The sequence below is a fragment of the Dendrobates tinctorius genome, unplaced genomic scaffold, assembly GCF_039654945.1.
Source record: "Dendrobates tinctorius isolate UK_male_01 unplaced genomic scaffold, ASM3965494v1 ptg000232l, whole genome shotgun sequence".
Classification (NCBI taxonomy): Eukaryota; Metazoa; Chordata; class Amphibia; order Anura; family Dendrobatidae; genus Dendrobates; species Dendrobates tinctorius.
The window spans coordinates 1,224,138-1,243,690 of record NW_027361899.1 but is presented as its reverse complement, the minus strand read 5'-3'; positions in this window follow the sequence as shown (position 1 = coordinate 1,243,690).

Genomic DNA, 19,553 nt, shown 5'->3' with positions numbered 1-19,553 from the left:
AGTCACTAGACTTTTCCCACTATATCAGCACTCTGAAATATTCTGAGACAGAGAAAAAAGAGGCCAATCTAATAAGGGACAAAAAGCAAATTGGCAAATACTGATAAATAAGTGTGGAAATTCAGCACAGCCCCAGCCGGGGCTGGCTGACCACACAAAAAACTGAATAGAACAACAAAATCAAGTGTGAACATTAGTAGAGAAACTTAGCTTGAGCTGACTGGAACAGAGCTGAGAACCAAGACCTGAGAAGCAGAAGGAATCACCAGCACCAGAGTAGGGCGTCGGCTGTCTTAAATCCAATCTGAGGTCCAATCATCATCCTCATTATCAGGTGGCAGATCTCTACTGATTAAATCAGCCTCACTACCTCCTGTTACCACCAGAGGGAGCCTGGAAGGAGAACTCACAACTGGTAGATCTGTGCAGAGAGGGAGAGAGTTGCAGGCATGCTCTGTGATTTGTGCGAAGAGGGAGAGCATTGTGGGCATGCTCTGTGATCTATGCAGAGAGGGAGAGAATTGTGGGCATGCTCTGTGCAGCGAGGGAGAGCATTGTGGGCATGCTCTGTGATCTATGCAGAGAGGGAGAGTGTTGTGGGCATGCTCTGTGATCTGTGCAGAGAGGAAGAGCGTTGTGGCCATGCTCTGTGATCTATGCAGAGAGGGAGAGCGTTGTGGGCATGCTCTGTGATCTGTCCAGAGAGGGAGAGCATTGTGGGCATGCTCTGTGATCTATGCAGAGAGGGAGAGTGTTGTGGGCATGCTCTGTGATCTGTGCAGAGAGGAAGAGCGTTGTGGGCATGCTCTGTGATCTGTGTAGAGAGGGAGAGCGTTGTGGGCATGCTCTGTGATCTGTGCAGAGAGGGAGAGCGTTGTGGGCATGCTCTGTGATCTGTGCAGCGAGGGAGAGTGTTGTGGGCATGCTCTGTGATCTATGCAGAGAGGGAGAGAGCTGTGACATCACCTATTGGTAACAGTAGTACAGGTATATCTTCCATTGTAATCCTGCCTGTGATGATAGATAACTGTGAAGAAGAGATTTCTACACAACAGACAGTGTCCGTCTATGGTGAGGCTCGGTGATCAGCAGGAAAACTGCAAAATTTCAAGATTTGTTTATTTTATCAACATTTAAAAAAAATTACAGAAAGATTAACACAAATACTTGATTCTGACGCTAGATCAGATTTTGATGACACTTTCTCCAAATAAAAAAAGTTGATCTGATTTGTTTATACTCTGAGATAATAATAAGAAATAATATTGGGGGGGTCGTTTATTTTTGGAGTATTTCCCTTTAAAAGGCTTGGGGGCACTTATTAGTAAAATTAAGCTGATAAGATTTTTAATTGTCGCACATTGCCTTCCAAATTGAATAATGCCCCTACACAGCCCGACACGCAGTATAAAGGCCCCACGATGTACTGATTGATGGAAATAATGCCTCTCCACGCTCCCGCGCTGCTCCGGTCAGTGCAGCATGCTCTGCAGCGCTGCTCCGCACAGCCGGCACAATGCAGTAACGTCAGCGTCATCTTTTGAGAAATGATGGCCTGTGCTCGACCTTACTAGAAGACCGCCATTATTTCTCACAGAACGGGGGGCGGCTCTGCGCGCTCACCTGCAGGAGAATGGGCGCCTCTCTCCTGACTAGTGCACAGCATCTAGGCCATTTAAGCAGCAACTAAGGACCCGGACACTACACGTCTTACATGGAACACGGGGGGAATGTGCTGAGTAGCAGCAATGCACACTGCAAGTGTAAGATAACAAGCAGGAAGGCGGGATGCAGTGACGGGACGCAGGCAGGGCAGGGGTTAACAGGTTTATTTACGGGGGAAATTACTCCACGCAGGGAGGTAACAGAGGTAAACGGTATTAAAGACACAGCACAATAATAACGGTACAAATACCCGACAAGTTGTGTACCAGGTATATCAGGAAGTCCTGACTCTGCAGCCTCTGCTGCGTGCTCAATAGCGCCTCCTTCTGGAGGTTGCTGTAGGCGTTGGCCTGTCTTCTGGTGACAGTGGTCGGTCTCCGGCACCTTCCACTGCTCCTTGTCCATATATTAACGTGGCTAATTAAAGGCACGGGCCACTATTTCCACTAGTAATGTCAGAGCAACTATCTACTGACCCAGTCAGGGCGCAAGTGTCCGTCTGGTATACGGTCTCTCTGGCGCAGCAGGTGTGCGGTACTCGCAGTCACGTAGGGCACAGCACCCAGTTCTCTGGCAGACACTGGACACACCCTGTACGTTCCGCTATCCCCGTTCCCCGTTGTTGGCGGCGGGTGGCAGCGCACGCTGGTCTGCGTGGCACTGCTCCGTGTGCATGGCTCTGCACTCTCTGGCCCGGCTTCACATGGCTCTGCACTCTCTGGCCCGGCTTCACATGGCTCTGCACTCTCTGGCCCGGCTTCACATGGCTCTGCACTCTCTGCACAGTGGTTCCTATCTCTGTCTCTCTCATCAGGTGCAGCACTGCCTGTCACTGCCCCAGAACTCTCTTGGGGGAAAGGCAGGACGCTCACCGTTCTCCCGGCTGCTCTCAGCGCAGCCCTCTGCATTCCAGTCTGCTAGCGCCAGATTCTGCAGCTTCACGCGCTTTTTCCCTTTATCCTGCCGACGCTGCACATTGTTTTCAGCTTCCCCCCACCCCCCTGTCACTTCAGGAAGCTCCGTCTCCCTCAAGCTTCCCCCAGATTGCAGGGGAAGCTCCACCTCCCTAATCCTCCCGGGGACAGAGGATGGAGCCTCTCACGTTCCGGACCCAGCATGCAGATACCTGTGGTCCGGTCCACCTTCCTACACAGCCAGGACAGGTGGTGAGGCTGGATTGTGACATTGCATATGGTGGTGCATCTGCACAAGCAGCGTAAAGTATCGATGGTCTACATCAGGGGTGGGGAACCTCAGGCCCCAGGGCCATTTACGGCCCTCGATGACCTTTTACCAGGCCCCCGAGAAGATTCTCAGGGACCTCATTCTTGGGCAGGGAGCTGTATTTTGATTGCCACAATCTCATTAATGTCTTCTTGCTCTCTTAGCACACACACAGTGTTCACTACTGAACATTGAAGGGCATGCAATGAAAGATTAAGTCATGAAACCAGTGCCAGAGTCAGGATGTACTTTGTGGGCAGAGTTTGTACGGCCCCCGAAGGATGGTATAAATATCCAAATGGCCCTTGGCAGAAACAAGATTCCACACCCCTGGTCTACATCATGCAGCAGCCAAACTGGAGCATGGGTTACTTTGGGATCCACATTGGAAGCTCATGAGAGACGCATGTGTCCTACTGCAGAGACATTCAATTTGTCATTAGGAAGAACAATGATGTCATTCATCTCACATCTATCTTGGGCAAAAAAGTTAAAGGATGCAATAGTAAATGCTGAGATAACAGCAACTTGTTCATGTTCATCGCCACCCTGGTGCTATTGGGGACCCTCAAGGTCAATGTTACATGTAGCATTGAGTATTGGAGAGGTGAATGAGAAGGATAGGCAGCTGGCTGATGTGGAGGGGGACAATGAGTTTTGCAAGGCTGAAACAGGGCATGAAGCTAGCAGAGTGAAATTGATGTCAATGACACTCAGCAATCATTGCAGTGGGGCATGAAACATGAAACGACGGGACCCTCAGTCATGCTACTGAGCATGAAAGCTGTATGTTGGATAAGATTGGGGGATGACGTGTATCTTTACCACAAAGCCAAAGGATGACTATTGGATAACCGTGCTGTTAGACCATTGCTATAAAAGTAAAATGGGGCAATTCTTTCGGCTTCTGAAAGAGTCCAAATTGGCTTATTACGATGAGGAGCTGTGTTCCTTGCTCTGCAAAGCTTTCACTGAGGGGACTCCTGACAAATGCACGTATGACCAGGAGACCCTCCGCTGCAGCCTGCAGATTGAGCGCTTCCCCGCCTCGGACAGCATTAGCCTACAAGGAGCTGAGGCAGCAGCGATTACAGCATTGATGACATTATGGACCAGATGTTTTATCTGCACGGATTGAACAATGAGCCTCAAGGATTCAGTCATACCTGGACTGTGTTCTTTCTCCAGCAGATAACCTGAACTCCGACCACATGGGTCAACAGACCCGACCAATCGTAAGAACTGGTCCACTTTACTGTGGGCGCACTGCCATGTCCAGCCGACGGCTTTGTCATGCCAGAGCGGACGGATCGTCCTCCACAGTTATCGGAATGAATCAGACATGGATCAGCGCCGACTTTCATTCAACCACAGCTGATTAGATTGTCCATAGCATCGGCCCGCCTGTCCATGGAATCGGCCCCCTGTCCATAGCATCAGCCCCCTGTCCATGGAATCGGCCCCCTGTCCATAGCATCAGCCCCCTGTCCATGGAATCGGCCCCCTGTCCATGGCATCGGCCCCAAGGCCATGGAATCGGCCTCCTGTCCATAGCATCAGCCCCCTGTCCATGGAATCGGCCCCCTGTCCATAGCATCGGCCCCAAGGCCATGGAATCGGCCCCCTGTCCATAGCATCAGCCCCCTGTCCATGGAATCGGCCTCCTGTCCATAGCATCGGCCCCAAGGCCATGGAATCGGCCTCCTGTCCATAGCATCAGCCCCCTGTCCATGGAATCGGCCCCCTGTCCATAGCATCGGCCCCAAGGCCATGGAATCGGCCTCCTGTCCATAGCATCAGCCCCCTGTCCATGGAATCGGCCCCCTGTCCATAGCATCGGCCCCAAGGCCATGGAATCGGCCTCCTGTCCATAGCATCAGCCCCCTGTCCATGGAATCGGCCTCCTGTCCATAGCATCGGCCCCAAGGCCATGGAATCGGCCTCCTGTCCATAGCATCGGCCCCAAGGCCATGGAATCGGCCTCCTGTCCATAGTATCGGCCCCCTGTCCATATCATCAGCCCCCTGTCCATGGAATCGGCCCCCTGTCCATAGCATCGGCCCCAAGGCCATGGAATCGGCCTCCTGTCCATAGCATCGGCCCCAAGGCCATGGAATCGGCCTCCTTTCCATAGTATCGGCCCCCTGTCCATATCATCAGCCCCCTGTCCATGGAATCGGCCCCCTGTCCATAGCATCAGCCCCCTGTCCATGGAATCGGCCCCCTGTCCATAGCATCAGCCCCCTGTCCATGAAATCGGCCCCCTGTCCATATTATCAGCCCCCTATGCATGGCATCGTCCCGCCTGTCCATGGCATCGGCCCGCCTGTCCATGGCATCGTCCCGCCTGTCCATAGCGTCAGCCCGTCTGTCCATAGCATCGTCCCGCCTGTCCATAGCGTCAGCCTGTCTGTCCATAGCATCGGCCCGCCTGTCCATAGCGTCAGCCCGTCTGTCCATAGCATCGGCCCGCCTGTCCATAGCGTCAGCCCGTCTGTCCATAGCATCGGCCCGCCTGTCCATAGCATCGGCCCGTCCGTTCATGGAATCGGCTTGCCTGTCCATAGCATTGACCCGCCTGTTCATTGTTTTCTACAAAGTTCTGCCATTGCCAGTACCAAGGCCACAGCTTAACTGGAATTCCACTTCTTTTCCAGGTATCAATGCTGACCACACACAACCGGATATCTCACTGCTTTCCCCAACATATTTCTACCCTGCGTGGCTTCTGCAGCTGTCACTGCACAACCAAGTTGCCATTGGATGCACAAGTCTCACTGGTGTCTATTGTGATCTATAGCGACATTGCGCTACTGCAGGGAACCATAGTGTGTACAGGGCAAATAAACCTGAAACTGCTCCCACAATAGGGATCATCATTCTATAATTAAGGATATGTTTTTGCCCGGCTTGCTAAACCACAATTGTTTTTTCATTTTCAGTGAACCTGCTGTTGATTCAAATTACAGGGATAATTTTTGGACGTCTTGTGAAAAAGCCATTGCTGCTGCATGTAGCAAGCAACAAACCTCTTGCTATTTCCCAAACAGGGATATTTTTTGCACCATATCTTGTGATAAAGTCCCAGCTGTCCAGTGTGCACAGTCCGTGTATGAACACTAGTAAGATGGTGATCCTGTTTGTAATCTTTTTTTCTATTAAAATGTCTGTTAGTGCAGAATATCATTACCTGGCTGTTTGTTACCCCCAGTCACCATCCGTTGACCCATAGCCAAATATTTTGCTCTCAGCTGGATATTAGTAATGATGTGTTTGCATTAGCAAGCTTAACCCCTTAAAGTCCAATGACGGACACAGTCCGTCATTGGACATCTCCCCCCGCTTTGAGGTGGGCTCCAGCGGTGAGCTTGCATCAAAGCCGGGACATGTCAGCTGTTTTGAACATCTGACTTGTGCCCGCAATAGGAGCAGGTGGAATTGCAATCCACCCGCGCCTATTAACTAGTTAAATGCCGCTGTCAAACGCTGACAGCAGCATTTAACCGATGCCTCCGGAGGCACTTGGAATTTTTTCTTTTTTTCTCCGCTTTCTAGTACACGACACGGTAAAACCAATGATGTCGTTCAAAAGTACAACTCGTCCCGCAGAAAACAAGCCCTCACATATTGATGGAAAAATAAAAAAGTTATGGCTCTGGGAAGAAGGGGAGCGAAATATGAAAATGCAAAACCAAACATACCCCTGGTCGTTAAGGGGTTAAATGGGATTAAATCCAGTGCTAGGATCCCTAGGAGTGTTACACGCGTCTTTTCTGGGCAGTTACTTTACAAGGTTATTTAGCGTTTGCAATTTTCTGCCATTCAATTTGCTGCAAGTTTAGTTTTTGGTGAATTCAAATTTCTAAAGATCTGACCATGTCTAATTTGCAAATGTTTGATTGTTTGTGGAGCTGATTTACATTTACAGCAATGTGTAAGATATCAGCACACAGTGATTGATTACCAGGAGGAGCTGACAGACCTCAGTGTAGCCAGCCACACACGCAGGGCACATCAGTGGGGAGCAGCTGTCCATGGCTGCGACGACGACAAGGATGGATGTGACCATGTCTAGGATGCAATCACATTATTGATGCGACCACGTCAGGGATGCAACCACATCAGGGATGCGACCATGTCAGGGATGCGACCACGTCATGAATGCGACCACGTCACGGATGCGACCACGTCAGGGATGTGACCATGTCTGGGATGCGATCACATTATTAATGCGACCACATCAGGGATGTGACCACGTCAGGGATGCGACCACGTCATGAATGCGACCACGTCACGGATGCAACCACGTCATGGATGTGACCATGTCTGGGATGCAATCACATTATTAATGCGACCACGTCAGGGATGAGACAACGTCATGGATGTGACCATGTCTGGGATGCGATCACATTATTGATGCGACCACGTCAGGGATGCGACCACGTCATGGATGTGACCATGTCTGGGATGCGATCACATTATTGATGCGACCACGTCAGGGATGCGACCACGTCAGGGATGTGACCATGTCTGGGATGCGATCACATTATTGATGCGACCACGTCAGGGATGCGACCACGTCAGGGATGCGACCACGTCAGGGATGCGACCACCTCAGGGATGCGACCATGTCTGGGATGCAATCACATTATTGATGCGACCAAGTCAGGGATGCGACCACTTCAGGGATGCGACCACGTCAGGGATGTGACCATGTCTGCGATGCGATCACATTATTAATGTGACCACATCAGGGATGCGACCACGTCTAGGATGCAATCACATTATTGATGCGACCACGTCAGGGATGCTTCCACATCAGGGATGCGACCATGTCAGGGATGCGACCACGTCATGAATGCGACCACGTCACGGATGCGACCTTGTCTGGGATGCGATCACATTATTGATGCGACCACGTCAGGGATGCGACCATGTCAGGGAATCGACCATGTCTGGGATGCGATCACATTATTGATGCGACCACGTCAGGGAAGCGACCACGTCAGGGATGCGACCATGTCAGGGAAGCGACTATGTCTGGGATGTGATCACATTCTTGATGCGACCACGTCAGGGATGCGACCACGTCAGGGATGCGACTATGTCATGGATGTGACCTTGTCGGAGATGTGATCACATTATTGATGCGACCACGTCAGGGATGTGACCACATCAGGGATGCGACCACGTCAGGGAAGCGACCACGTCATGAATGCGACCACGTCACGGATGCTGCTGTGCGGTTTCTGCTGTTTACGCTGCTGTCATTTCCATCTGGATCTGTATCTCAATAATTGGAGACACAGAACGACTTCTGAATATAAACTTGGAATTTGTTCACAAGGAAGCGCAACAAATATTTACTCCAAATAAAGTTGTATGAAGTGATTAATATGGAGGAAAAAGTAAGGATGAGCTCCACTTTTCAACCTCCTGACATCTGGATGTAGTATCAGGAGATGCCAATTAACTCTTCATCCTCTCATCAGAAAGGAGAAACTTTTTAGACTTTTTTTTTAATTTTGATATTTGTGAAGCAAATGTGTGTAGTCCACTAGAGGCTTCATCTGTGCTCCTGGTGTGTGCTGTCTGTGGTTCCTCTGTGGTCCCTCTTTGGTTCTTCTGTGGTCTCTCTGTTGTTCATCTGTGATTCCTTTGTCATCCTGCTGTGGGTCCTCTGTATGGCTGTGGTCCTAATGATGTCCATCTTTGATTCATTTGTGGTCCTATTCTGGTCCTTTGTTGGTCCTGCTATGACTGTTGCCCTGTGGTCCTGCTGAGGTTGTGCTGTGGTCCTGCTGTGGTTGCGCTGTGGTCCTGCTGTGGTTGCACTGTGGTCCTGCTGAGGTTGTGCTGTGGTCCAGCTGAGCTTACGCTGTGGTCCTGCTGTGGTTGCGCTGTGGTCCTGCTGTGGTTGTGCTGTGGTCCTGCTGTGGTTGTGCTGTGGTTGCACTGTGGTCCTGCTGTGGTTGCGCTGTGGTCCCGCTGTGGTTGTGCTGTGGTCCTGCTGAGGTTGCGCTGAGGTCCTGCTGAGGTTGGGCTGTGGTCCTGCAGAGGTTGTGCTGTGGTCCTGCTGTGGTTGCGCTGTGGTCCTGCTGTGGTTGCGCTGTGGTCCTGCTGTGGTTGCGCTGTGGTCCTGCTGAGGTTGCGCTGTGGTCCTGCTGTGGTTGTGCTGTGGTCCTGCTGTGGTTGCGCTGTGGTCCTGCTGTGGTTGCGCTGTGGTCCTGATGTGGTTGCGCTGTGGTCCTGCTGTGGTTGCGCTGTGGTCCTGCTGTGGTTGCGCTGTGGTCCTGCTGTGGTTGCGCTGTGGTCCTGCTGTGGTTGCGCTGTGGTCCTGCTGAGGTTGTGCTGTGGTGCTGTGGTTGTGCTGTGGTCCTGCTGTGGTTGTGCTGTTGTGCTGTGGTCCTGCTGAGGTTGTGCTGTGGTCCTGCTGTGGTTGTGCTGTGGTCCTGCTGTGGTTGCGCTGTGGTCCTGCCGTGGTTGCGCTGTGACTTTTTTTTAATTTTGATATTTGTGAAGCAAATGTGTGTAGTCCACTAGAGGCTTCATCTGTGCTCCTGGTGTGTGCTGTCTGTGGTTCCTCTGTGGTCCCTCTTTGGTTCTTCTGTGGTCTCTCTGTTGTTCATCTGTGATTCCTTTGTCATCCTGCTGTGGGTCCTCTGTATGGCTGTGGTCCTAATGATGTCCATCTTTGATTCATTTGTGGTCCTATTCTGGTCCTTTGTTGGTCCTGCTATGACTGTTGCCCTGTGGTCCTGCTGAGGTTGTGCTGTGGTCCTGCTGTGGTTGCACTGTGGTCCTGCTGAGGTTGTGCTGTGGTCCAGCTGAGCTTGCACTGTGGTCCTGCTGTGGTTGCGCTGTGGTCCTGCTGCGGTTGTGCTGTGGTCCTGCTGTGGTTGTGCTATGGTTGCGCTGTGGTCCTGCTGTGGTTGCGCTGTGGTCCTGCTGTGGTTGTGCTGTGGTCCTGCTGAGGTTGCGCTGAGGTCCTGCTGAGGTTGGGCTGTGGTCCTGCAGAGGTTGTGCTGTGGTCCTGCTGTGGTTGCGCTGTGGTCCTGCTGTGGTTGCGCTGTGGTCCTGCTGTGGTTGCGCTGTGGTCCTGCTGTGGTTGCGCTGTGGTCCTGCTGAGGTTGCGCTGTGGTCCTGCTGTGGTTGCGCTGTGGTCCTGCTGTGGTCGCGCTGTGGTCCTGATGTGGTTGCGCTGTGGTCCTGCTGTGGTTGCGCTGTGGTCCTGCTGTGGTTGCGCTGTGGTCCTGCTGTGGTTGCGCTGTGGTCCTGCTGAGGTTGTGCTGTGGTCCTGCTGTGGTTGTGCTGTGGTCCTGCTGTGGTTGTGCTGTTGTGCTGTGGTCCTGCTGAGGTTGTGCTGTGGTCCTGCTGTGGTTGTGCTGTGGTCCTGCTGTGGTTGTGCTGTGGTCCTGCTGTGGTTGCGCTGTGGTCCTGCCGTGGTTGCGCTGTGGTCCTGCCGTGGTTGTGCTGTGATCCTGCTGAGATGGTGCTGTGGTCCTGCAGAGGTTGTGCTGTGGTCCTGCTGTGGTTGCACTGTGGCCCTGCTGTGGTTGCGCTGTGGTCCTGCTGTGGTTGCGCTGTGGTCCTGCTGTGGTTGCGCTGTGGTCCTGCTGAGGTTGCGCTGTGGTCCTGCTGTGGTTGCGCTGTGGTCCTGCTGTGGTTGCGCTGTGGTCCTGCTGTGGTTGCGCTGTGGTCCTGATGTGGTTGCGCTGTGGTCCTGCTGTGGTTGCGCTGTGGTCCTGCTGTGGTTGCGCTGTGGTCCTGCTGTGGTTGCGCTGTGGTCCTGCTGAGGTTGTGCTGTGGTCCTGCTGTGGTTGTGCTGTGGTCCTGCTGTGGTTGTGCTGTTATGCTGTGGTCCTGCTGAGGTTGTGCTGTGGTCCTGCTGTGGTTGTGCTGTGGTCCTGCTGTGGTTGTGCTGTGGTCCTGCTGTGGTTGCGCTGTGGTCCTGCCGTGGTTGCGCTGTGGTCCTGCCGTGGTTGTGCTGTGATCCTGCTGAGATGGTGCTGTGGTCCTGCTGAGATTGTGCTGTGGTCCTGCTGTGGTTGCGCTGTGGTCCTGCGTCATATCGCTGGTCGGGATCGCTGGTGCATCGCTAAGTGTGACAGTACCTTAACAGTATCATGGAAGATATTAAAAAGCAGCACTGGGCAGTGTATCTGTGAATCCAGCATTGAAGTGACACAAAGTACTTACTAGGAAGAAACAGCAGTATGGAGCGCAGGATATAGCAGCAATGATCATTGGAGTGAGATAAAACACTTACTACAAAGCTTCAGAAGGTGTAGGTCTGTACTTTTCCATCCCCCTCTCAGGAGACTTCATTAGGCAGCTGTAATGTGATGCCTCAGTGATCTGGCCTTCAGTCTTGTCTGGAGCCGGTGGATTTCAGCAGCTTTTCAGAGTAAATGACAAGTTTTGGAGGCAGGAGGAGAAGTGTCTCATAACTGGAGAAAGAAGCAGATTCCTGTGATTTATTACAAAGTTTCTTATATTCCCCTGTACCATAGATTTCTTCAGTTTATGGACCTACGGCTTCTGTCCATGTAACGCAGTCCTGCCCGCGGCGCTCTGCGGCTCCTGTGACGGACATGTTGCTCTCCTGCCCGTAGTCGCACTGTTACTCAGGCGAAGGATACACAATTATTGATCGTGTCGCTTACAAAATACTGAAAAATGTCAAGTGATTTCCAGTAATCTGAGCCGGGGCCATCCGTGGGGAACAGATTATCAGCCATCATAAAGGGGAGAGCGCCAACACCTACGCGCTCATTTCCAGCCGCCGTCTGATCATCCGCTCCGCTGCCACTTGATAATGGTGACGTCTTTGGAAACTTACGGCCAAAACACTTTGTTCCAGAATTAACGACTATTTATAGCGAGGATGAATGAAAGCGATTTCTGGACACCTCTGCAAATAAACCAACATGTCGTTACCCAAAACAGGATCACAGAGAAAACGGGAGAGCAAATCACAAGCACAAGGAGGAAATCGTGAGGGAACCCCGTGCAGCGGTGGAGGAGCCCTACGTGATGACAGAGGCTGAGTGGAAGCATGAGGTGACCCGGGAGAAGAGGCGGCGGGAGCGCCGCATCCGCGAGGAGCTACAGCGCCCAGGCGGAGGAACCACCGCAGGCTGGATGACCCGCGGCCGTGTCCGGCATCTTGAGCGGCGCAGGGGCTACGCCTTCCTGCAAGAGCTGGAGACCGGGGCCAAGACTTACCTAAACGCCCAGTCCCTCATGTCCTGCGGTCCTCTTCACCAGGGAGACTATGTGTATTTCATCAGGGAAGAGGGACCCCGGGAGGCCCTAGGCGGTGTCCGTGAGCCTGATCTGAGCCCACCGCAGGACCGTGAGCCCACCGCAGGAGACCCCTGATATGAAACGGACGGCTGCTGCGGCTGCAGTTGCCCTGGTCGCCCAGGAGCAAGTGGTGCCTCAGAGCAGTGAAGCTGCCGCGAGTGCGTCCATAGAGCTGGAGACCCAAGGAGCTACAGGACCACCAGTGGAGGGAGTGCGGAGCCGGAAAAATAGTGGGGACTCCTCCTCCAGTGGGTCCGCATCAAATGTGTATGTGGTTGTTCAAGGGCCACACGCGGCCCATTATGCAACCCAGAGGCCGTCTACAGATTAAGCGGCCTTTTTGAAACTTGTCATTGGTGCCTGTTGCACTCTATGGAGAACAATTTCCTGTTCTGCGTACCCAAGAGGGCAGTTAGCCCTGCATGGCACATGAAGGACCATGATGCCTGATGTGGCCCCCTGTTGATGGCCATAACTTATTTATTTTCCTCTCCTCCCAGTTTTGTTGACACCCGTTGGTGTCCGCCCTGCTGGATCACGGGACCAAGACCCCATAGGGGTTAATGACGGTGGACTCCGGATGTGGCTGCTGGGCTAGCCGCTCCTGAACTTTGTCCCTATTCTTACCCTGGACTGGCCCCATGTTCAAACACAGCCCACCACTGTCAAAAAGGGGGCCCATGATCTGCTGCAAGGAGGGGGGGACTGTTCCTGGTGAGACCAGGGTCATGTGGACCCCTATATATAAAAAAAAAGGGACTGTCTTGAGAAAGGACTGTAGGGTCCACAAGTGGCCCACTTCAAAGACTTTGGCCGCCCATGTTAAAAGGGATGACCGGCCATTCAAGGACTGAATGTGTTCCATGAACTACTGTTTTGTGTTTTGCCAAGTTTGCTTGGCTGGGGCTGGCCATGTTTAAGGAGGAGGAGAATGTAAGGGGGTGGCATGTCCCCTCAGTTGCGCCCTCTCCTTCCGTATGTTGATATATTCTGCACCTGTATGCTTTCTGTGTTTATCTGGCCTTATTGTAATGTAATCTGATGAATATGCTGTATTTGTATTGTAAATGTTTCCTTTAAATGTGTGCTAGAGTTAGGGAAATAAACAGTTAATTAAGGGGCTGGGCCAGCAGCAGCCAGGAGGTGCAAGGAAGCTGCTGCTTAGGCCTCTTTCACACATTCGTCTGTCACCATCAGTCAAAATCCGCCGTTTTGCAAAAAAAAAAACGGATCCGCCATTTTTCTTGGCGGATCCGTTTTTCTTCCCATTGACTTGCATTATCAGCGGGTCTTGACGGATGTCATCCGTAGGATCCATTTTTTCACGGATCCGCCAAAACTTTGGCGTCCGCTGACATGACTGGACGGACACTGAAACGTTTTTTTGCTGGCCGGATCTGCCTTTGCCGGAAATTTAACCCTAAATCCCGTTCTGGCGGCTGAGAAATCCTCTCTCTCTCTGTCGGCACGGGTTCCTTTAAAATTCAACCTTACACGGATCCGTCAACACAACGGTCCGGTGCCACCCGTTTCTTTCAATCCGCCTACGGATATGTTTTCCGCCATTTTAGCGGATTTCAACTGAGCTGAAAAACGGATGTGTGAAACAGGCCTTAGTGAGAACTGCCTGGGACTCTGAGCAGAGCAGACATATATGACCCAGGGCACTGCCAGACCCCTTGACAGGAGAGGTCTGTTGACCCAGAACCAAGGACTGATCCATAAAGGCAAAAGACTGAAGTACGGGCCCCAGGACTCATGACGGGCCCCCGCTGGAGGGGTGTGAGATGCGCCCAGACTCCAGTGCATGGAATTCCTCTGATCTATGACTGCTACAACTGCTGTGGTTGCGGTTGAAGTGTGACAGGGACAGAGCAGGAAAACCAGTGTTGTACTCGTGCCTTCCTTTTACTCTACCTTCATCCATTAAACACGTTATTTTCCCCATTGGACAATGGTTGCCTTTTCTGCCTCTGCTTTGCCTGGACTACTGCGGCTGGAGCAAGAAGAAGGTATGTCGTGAGGAAGGTGGTGTTGGTCCCATCTGTCTATGTGTAAGTGACCAGGGGGAATACTGACTGACAGCTGAGTGGACTTTATTGGTGCACTGTGTCTTTAAGAGCCCGGCTTGGACTGCAACCCCCCTGGTCGCCCTTGTTACATACACACTGCATTGTACCACTTCTCCTGTATACTCTGTGTGATAATATACACACACGTCTCTTCTTCCTGGAGGGAGTCACGTCAGAGGTCGGTGTAATACTCAGCACTGTGCTCTCAGAATCCTCCCTGAGCCTATAATCACCATACAAACCACTTGGAATCTGGATCTGAGCAGATTATATTCAGATGTCTCTAAATCCACTTACATGTGAAATCTGTAGCGGCTTATTCCGGGGGGTGTCATGGTCTCTATAGGGGCCATTGTATGGCAGAGGTCACATGGTGTACATTAAGGGTATAATCTGTGAGTGTCCTTTCCTCTCCGTTGCTTTCCATAAAGTGGAGCTCCATGTGTCCTACGCTATTCTGATGCTTGGTCACTCTGTCGGCCGTGCTTCATGTGATACAGTTGGATCTACTCCGATCCAGAGCTACATCCACCATTGTCCCATTCATCTCGCGTATTCTGTGTATTTCTGTGTCCTAATGTAATTCCGGCATAGTTCTAAGTAGAGCGAGGCGTCAGACAAGGCGGCACACTGTCTCCATTGCTCTTCAGTTTATATGCAGAAGCTATAGTCAGGAAGGCTGGACTTGCTGGAAAAGAAGAAGGAATCAAAACTGCTGGATGAATCATCAACAATCTTAAACATGCAGATGATGCAACATTGATAGCAACAAGTGTAGATGGAATGAAGGACTTATTACAGAGAGTCCAGACAGAAAGATCGAGCATGGGACTGCTACTCAATTCATGGAAGACAGAGATACTACTTCCAAGTACAACCGATGGCTTGATGCCATCAAGATAACGATGGAGAAGACCCTGGTGGATCTATCTAGGCTTACACAAGATCGATTTTCCCATGTTCATCCATCAAGTCACCATGGCTCAAGATCGAGCTGAAGGATGTTAATAATAATAATACTGTATTTCCAAACCCTCCCAAAATCTCATTAATTTTATTCCTTTTCATACTCCAGTTGCCTATATGTCACTCAATAATCTGTCCATCCCTCTAAAACCTACACTCCTTCAGACGAAAGAGTTAGAGTAAAGGATCTGTAAACAAGAAGGAAATCTAACAATGAGCCTTCCACCCATCTCTCACCTAACAATCTTACTTAAAACAATCCGGTTCTGTCCCCATCTTTCCACTGACACTTCTTGTCACGGTTCCATCCCTCAGGGTGTCTGGGATGCAGTTACTGACAGTTCGGCCATCCAGTCCGGTACAGGGTGTGCAGAAGCTGTCAGTACTTTGATTAACAGCTTGGCCATCCAATCTGGTACAGGGGCGGGCTGAGCTGAGTGTGTTGATTGATAGTTCGACTATCCAATCTTAGACTGAGATGTCAGCTGTCTCCAAGTGTTCATTATCCCAGGTAATTGCCATGCTACTTAACTGAGCTGTTTCTCCCAGACTTCTGCCAGACGTGCATTCAGCTAGTGAGCTTTGTTTTCCTGTGCCTTGAGTTCAGTATGCTTGATCTTTTGATGCCTGACCTTGGCCTTCGTTCTGACCATCTGTCTGTTTAACCCCCCACTGTCGGTAGTAGCGCTAGAAATAAGATCAATAACACAATCATAGGAGATATGGGGAGGTAATACCTCTGCCTCTTTTTTCAAGAACACATCGCTGAAGTCCTCCAGGTACCCCAGAAGACCCTTCAGACTAGCGGAGCATATATGTACATTTTTAAGACTATTTTTGGAGGCTGTCCATGCATAATATTAAAGATTTTGTATCTGCTTGTGAAGTCTGCACACACACCAAAGTCAGTCATAACCGGCCAGTCAGGGAATTGGCTCCAATGCCAGTTCCAGAAAGATCATGGACTTATTTGTCAATGGATTTCATTACTGATTTGCCTCTGATGGGAAGATTGCTATATGGGTGGCTGATCGATTCAGCAAACAAGCTCATTTTGTTCCTTTGTCAGGATTACCTAATGCAGAGACACTCTCCAGGTTGTTTATTTCTCATATTGTAGGGCTACATGGGATCCCTCTGAACATTGTGTCTGGTAGGGGAGTGCAATTTGTCTCTAAATTTTGGAGAGCTTTTTGCAGTAAACTCAGGATTGACTTGTCATTTTTATCTGCTTATCACCCTGAAACCAATGTTCAGACTGAGAGGACAAGTCAATCTTTGGAACAAATTTGAAGGTGCTTTGTGGCACCTCGGCAGGAGGACTTGTCTTCACTTTTGCCTCTCGCCGAGTATGCTTTAAACAGTTGGGTTAACCAGTCTACCAGAACCTCACCGTTCATCTGCAATTATGGTTTTCCATTTTGTTTAATTTTCTAGGATTAGTTCTGAATGCCCTGGGGTGGAGATTGCCAAGCAGAGACTTAGGGATGTCTGGAGGGCGGTTCAGAAGAATATTGGTACTGCCCAAATTAGTCGAAAACGAAAGGCCGATAGAAAACATTTAGTGTTTCCTATTTTTAAGATTGGGGGCAAGATTTGGTTGTCGTCTAGGAACATTGAACTTAAAGTGCCGTCAGTGAAGTTGGGTCCAAAGTTTATTGGTCCATATGAGATTCTAGAGGCGGCCAATCCTGTGGCATTTTGATTAAAACTTCCTCCATCCCTTCTGCATGGACTTCCTCATCATCACCTCCTCCTCTTTCAGTAGACGGTGGTCTGGAGTATATGGTTTAGAGGATTGTGGATTCTTGGAGTGTTTGTGATTCCCTCCAATACCTCATCCTCTGGAGGGGATAGGACCAGAAGAGAGATCCTGAGTCTATGCTCGAGATGTGAAGGCCAACCACAAGACCTTGCATCTAAAATTTCCTGGGAAGCCTGGGGGTCCTGTGGCCCCCCTAGTAGAGGGGGAGTACTTTCACGGTTCCACCCCTCAGTGTGTCTGGGATGCAGTTACTGACAGCTCGGCCATCCAATCCAGTACAAGGGCAAGATGAAGCTCTCAGTACTTTGACAACTTGGCCATCCAATCTGGTACAGGGTCATGCTGAGTGTGTTGAATGACAGCTCAATTATCCAGATGGAATATAGAGGTGCTCACTGTAAATGAGTTATGGTGCTCTGAAGAACCAAGTATTAACAAAAATAACAAAAACTCCGGCACTCAAATTATAGGTTTATTATCCATTTTGAAAAAATGAGGCAAGAACCACCACCATACAAAAAAATAAAAAATGAACCTAGTGAAAAACATGTACTTCTGTAACGTTTCGGCATAAACATGCCTTTTTCAAGCCAAATCTGTTATGGAGAACGGTCTCTGATTATGGAAACTACTCTCCATTCATGTCTGCGTGGTGTGGGAACGCCAGCTGAGAGCGCCAGTGTAGATACCCTGTCTCTTTCATATATCTCCCAAAATCTCCCCATGTGTAATCTCTGGTCCTTCCGTGACCTCTTTCCTCCACACTTGTAAACTACTCACTTAATCGCCTCCAAGTCTTCTGTCAAGCATCCCCGTCATCTGGAGTTCAGCACTTCAGATTGTGATTGTCTCCACCAATGGGAACCTTCAGGCTAAACCTGAAAACTCATCTCTTCAAGAAAGCTACAGCCAGCAATGACCCACTGCTGCCTCATAGAATCATAAAGTTGGAAGGGACCTCCTGGGCCATCTGGTCCAACCCCCTGATCAAAGCAGGATTCGCTAAATCATCCCAGACAGATGTCTGTCCAGCCTCTGTTTGAAGACTTCTATTGAAGGAGAACTCACCACTTCTCGTGGCAGCCTGTTCCACTCATTGATCACTCTGTCAAAAAGTTTTTTCTAATATCTAATCTGTGTCTCCTCCCATTCAGTTTCATCCCATTGCTTCTAGTCTTTCCTTGTGCAAATGAGAATAAAGTTGATCCTTCTACAATGTGACAGCCCTTTAGATATTTGTATACAGCTATTAAGTCTCCTCTCAGTCTTCTCTTTTGCAAACTAAACAATCCCAAATCCTGCAACCTTTCCTCATAAGACAGGGTTTGCAGACCGGTCACCATTCTAGTCGCTCTTTTCTGAACTAGCTCCAGTTTGTTGATGTCTTTTTTAAAATGTGGCGCCCAAAACTGGACACAGTATTCCAGATGAGGTCTGACCAAAGAGGAGTAGAGGGCAAAAATGACTTCACATGATCTAGACTGTATGCTTCTGTTAATACATCCTAGAATTGCATTTGCCTTTTTTGCTGCTGCATCACACTGTTGACTCATATTCAGTCTGTGATCTATTAGTATATCCAAGTCTTTTTCACATGTGCTGTTGCTTAGCCCTATTCCTCCCATTCTGTATATGCTTTTTTCATTTTTATTGCCCAGATGTAGTACTTTTCATTTTTCCCTGTTAAAAACCATTCTGTTAGTTGCTGCCCACTGCTCCAGTTTATTTATATCTTTTTGAATCCTCTCTCTCTCTTCTCTAGTATTAGCTATCCCTCCTAGCTTTGTGTCATCAGCAAATTTAATCAGTTTACCCTCAATTCCTTCATCTAAATCATTGATTTACCACCGGAGCTGCCGCAACCCAACATCCGACTGCTTCTTTCCTATTACTCTGTAGATTGTAAGTCCATGAGGGTCCTCTCCCCTCTGTCCCCACATGTCACTGTTAGTTCATTGTATTGTACATATGTATGTACAATGTATGTACATTGTGCAGCAACGGATATAATGGCTGCGGTGTAAATAATAATGAATCGTAAGAAATAGAAAGAAATGCAGCACTCACCCAATCCTGTGTGAACTTGTGGTTCATTCCATTAAGTCGAAAACATGGTTACATGTGTTGGTGCAGGTGTCAGGGGAATGATTCATGAGAATAGTTGACATGGCGGACTATGGCCGTTTCATGCCTTTCTGGCGCATCTACGGGTCGACCGCATATAACCATGTTTTCTACTTAATAGAATAAACCACAAGTTCATACAGGATTGGGTGAGTGCTGCCTTTCTTTCTATTTCTTACGATTCATTATATGCACTGCAAACATTTGCACAACCCAGAGGATTTCCTGCTAGGCTAATTAAGAGGACACAAGAGGACACAGGTAGTGTGAACACACTCTAATGCTGGATCTTGGTGCCTGAAATAACCCTTCTTTTTCATTTAAATAAAAATAATACAGGGTCTGTAACTGGTCTTGAGTTTATAAGCTGAAGGGGTCAGGGTAGGGATATACTGTCCTGCTCATCGTTATTGGCCCCACATACAGTT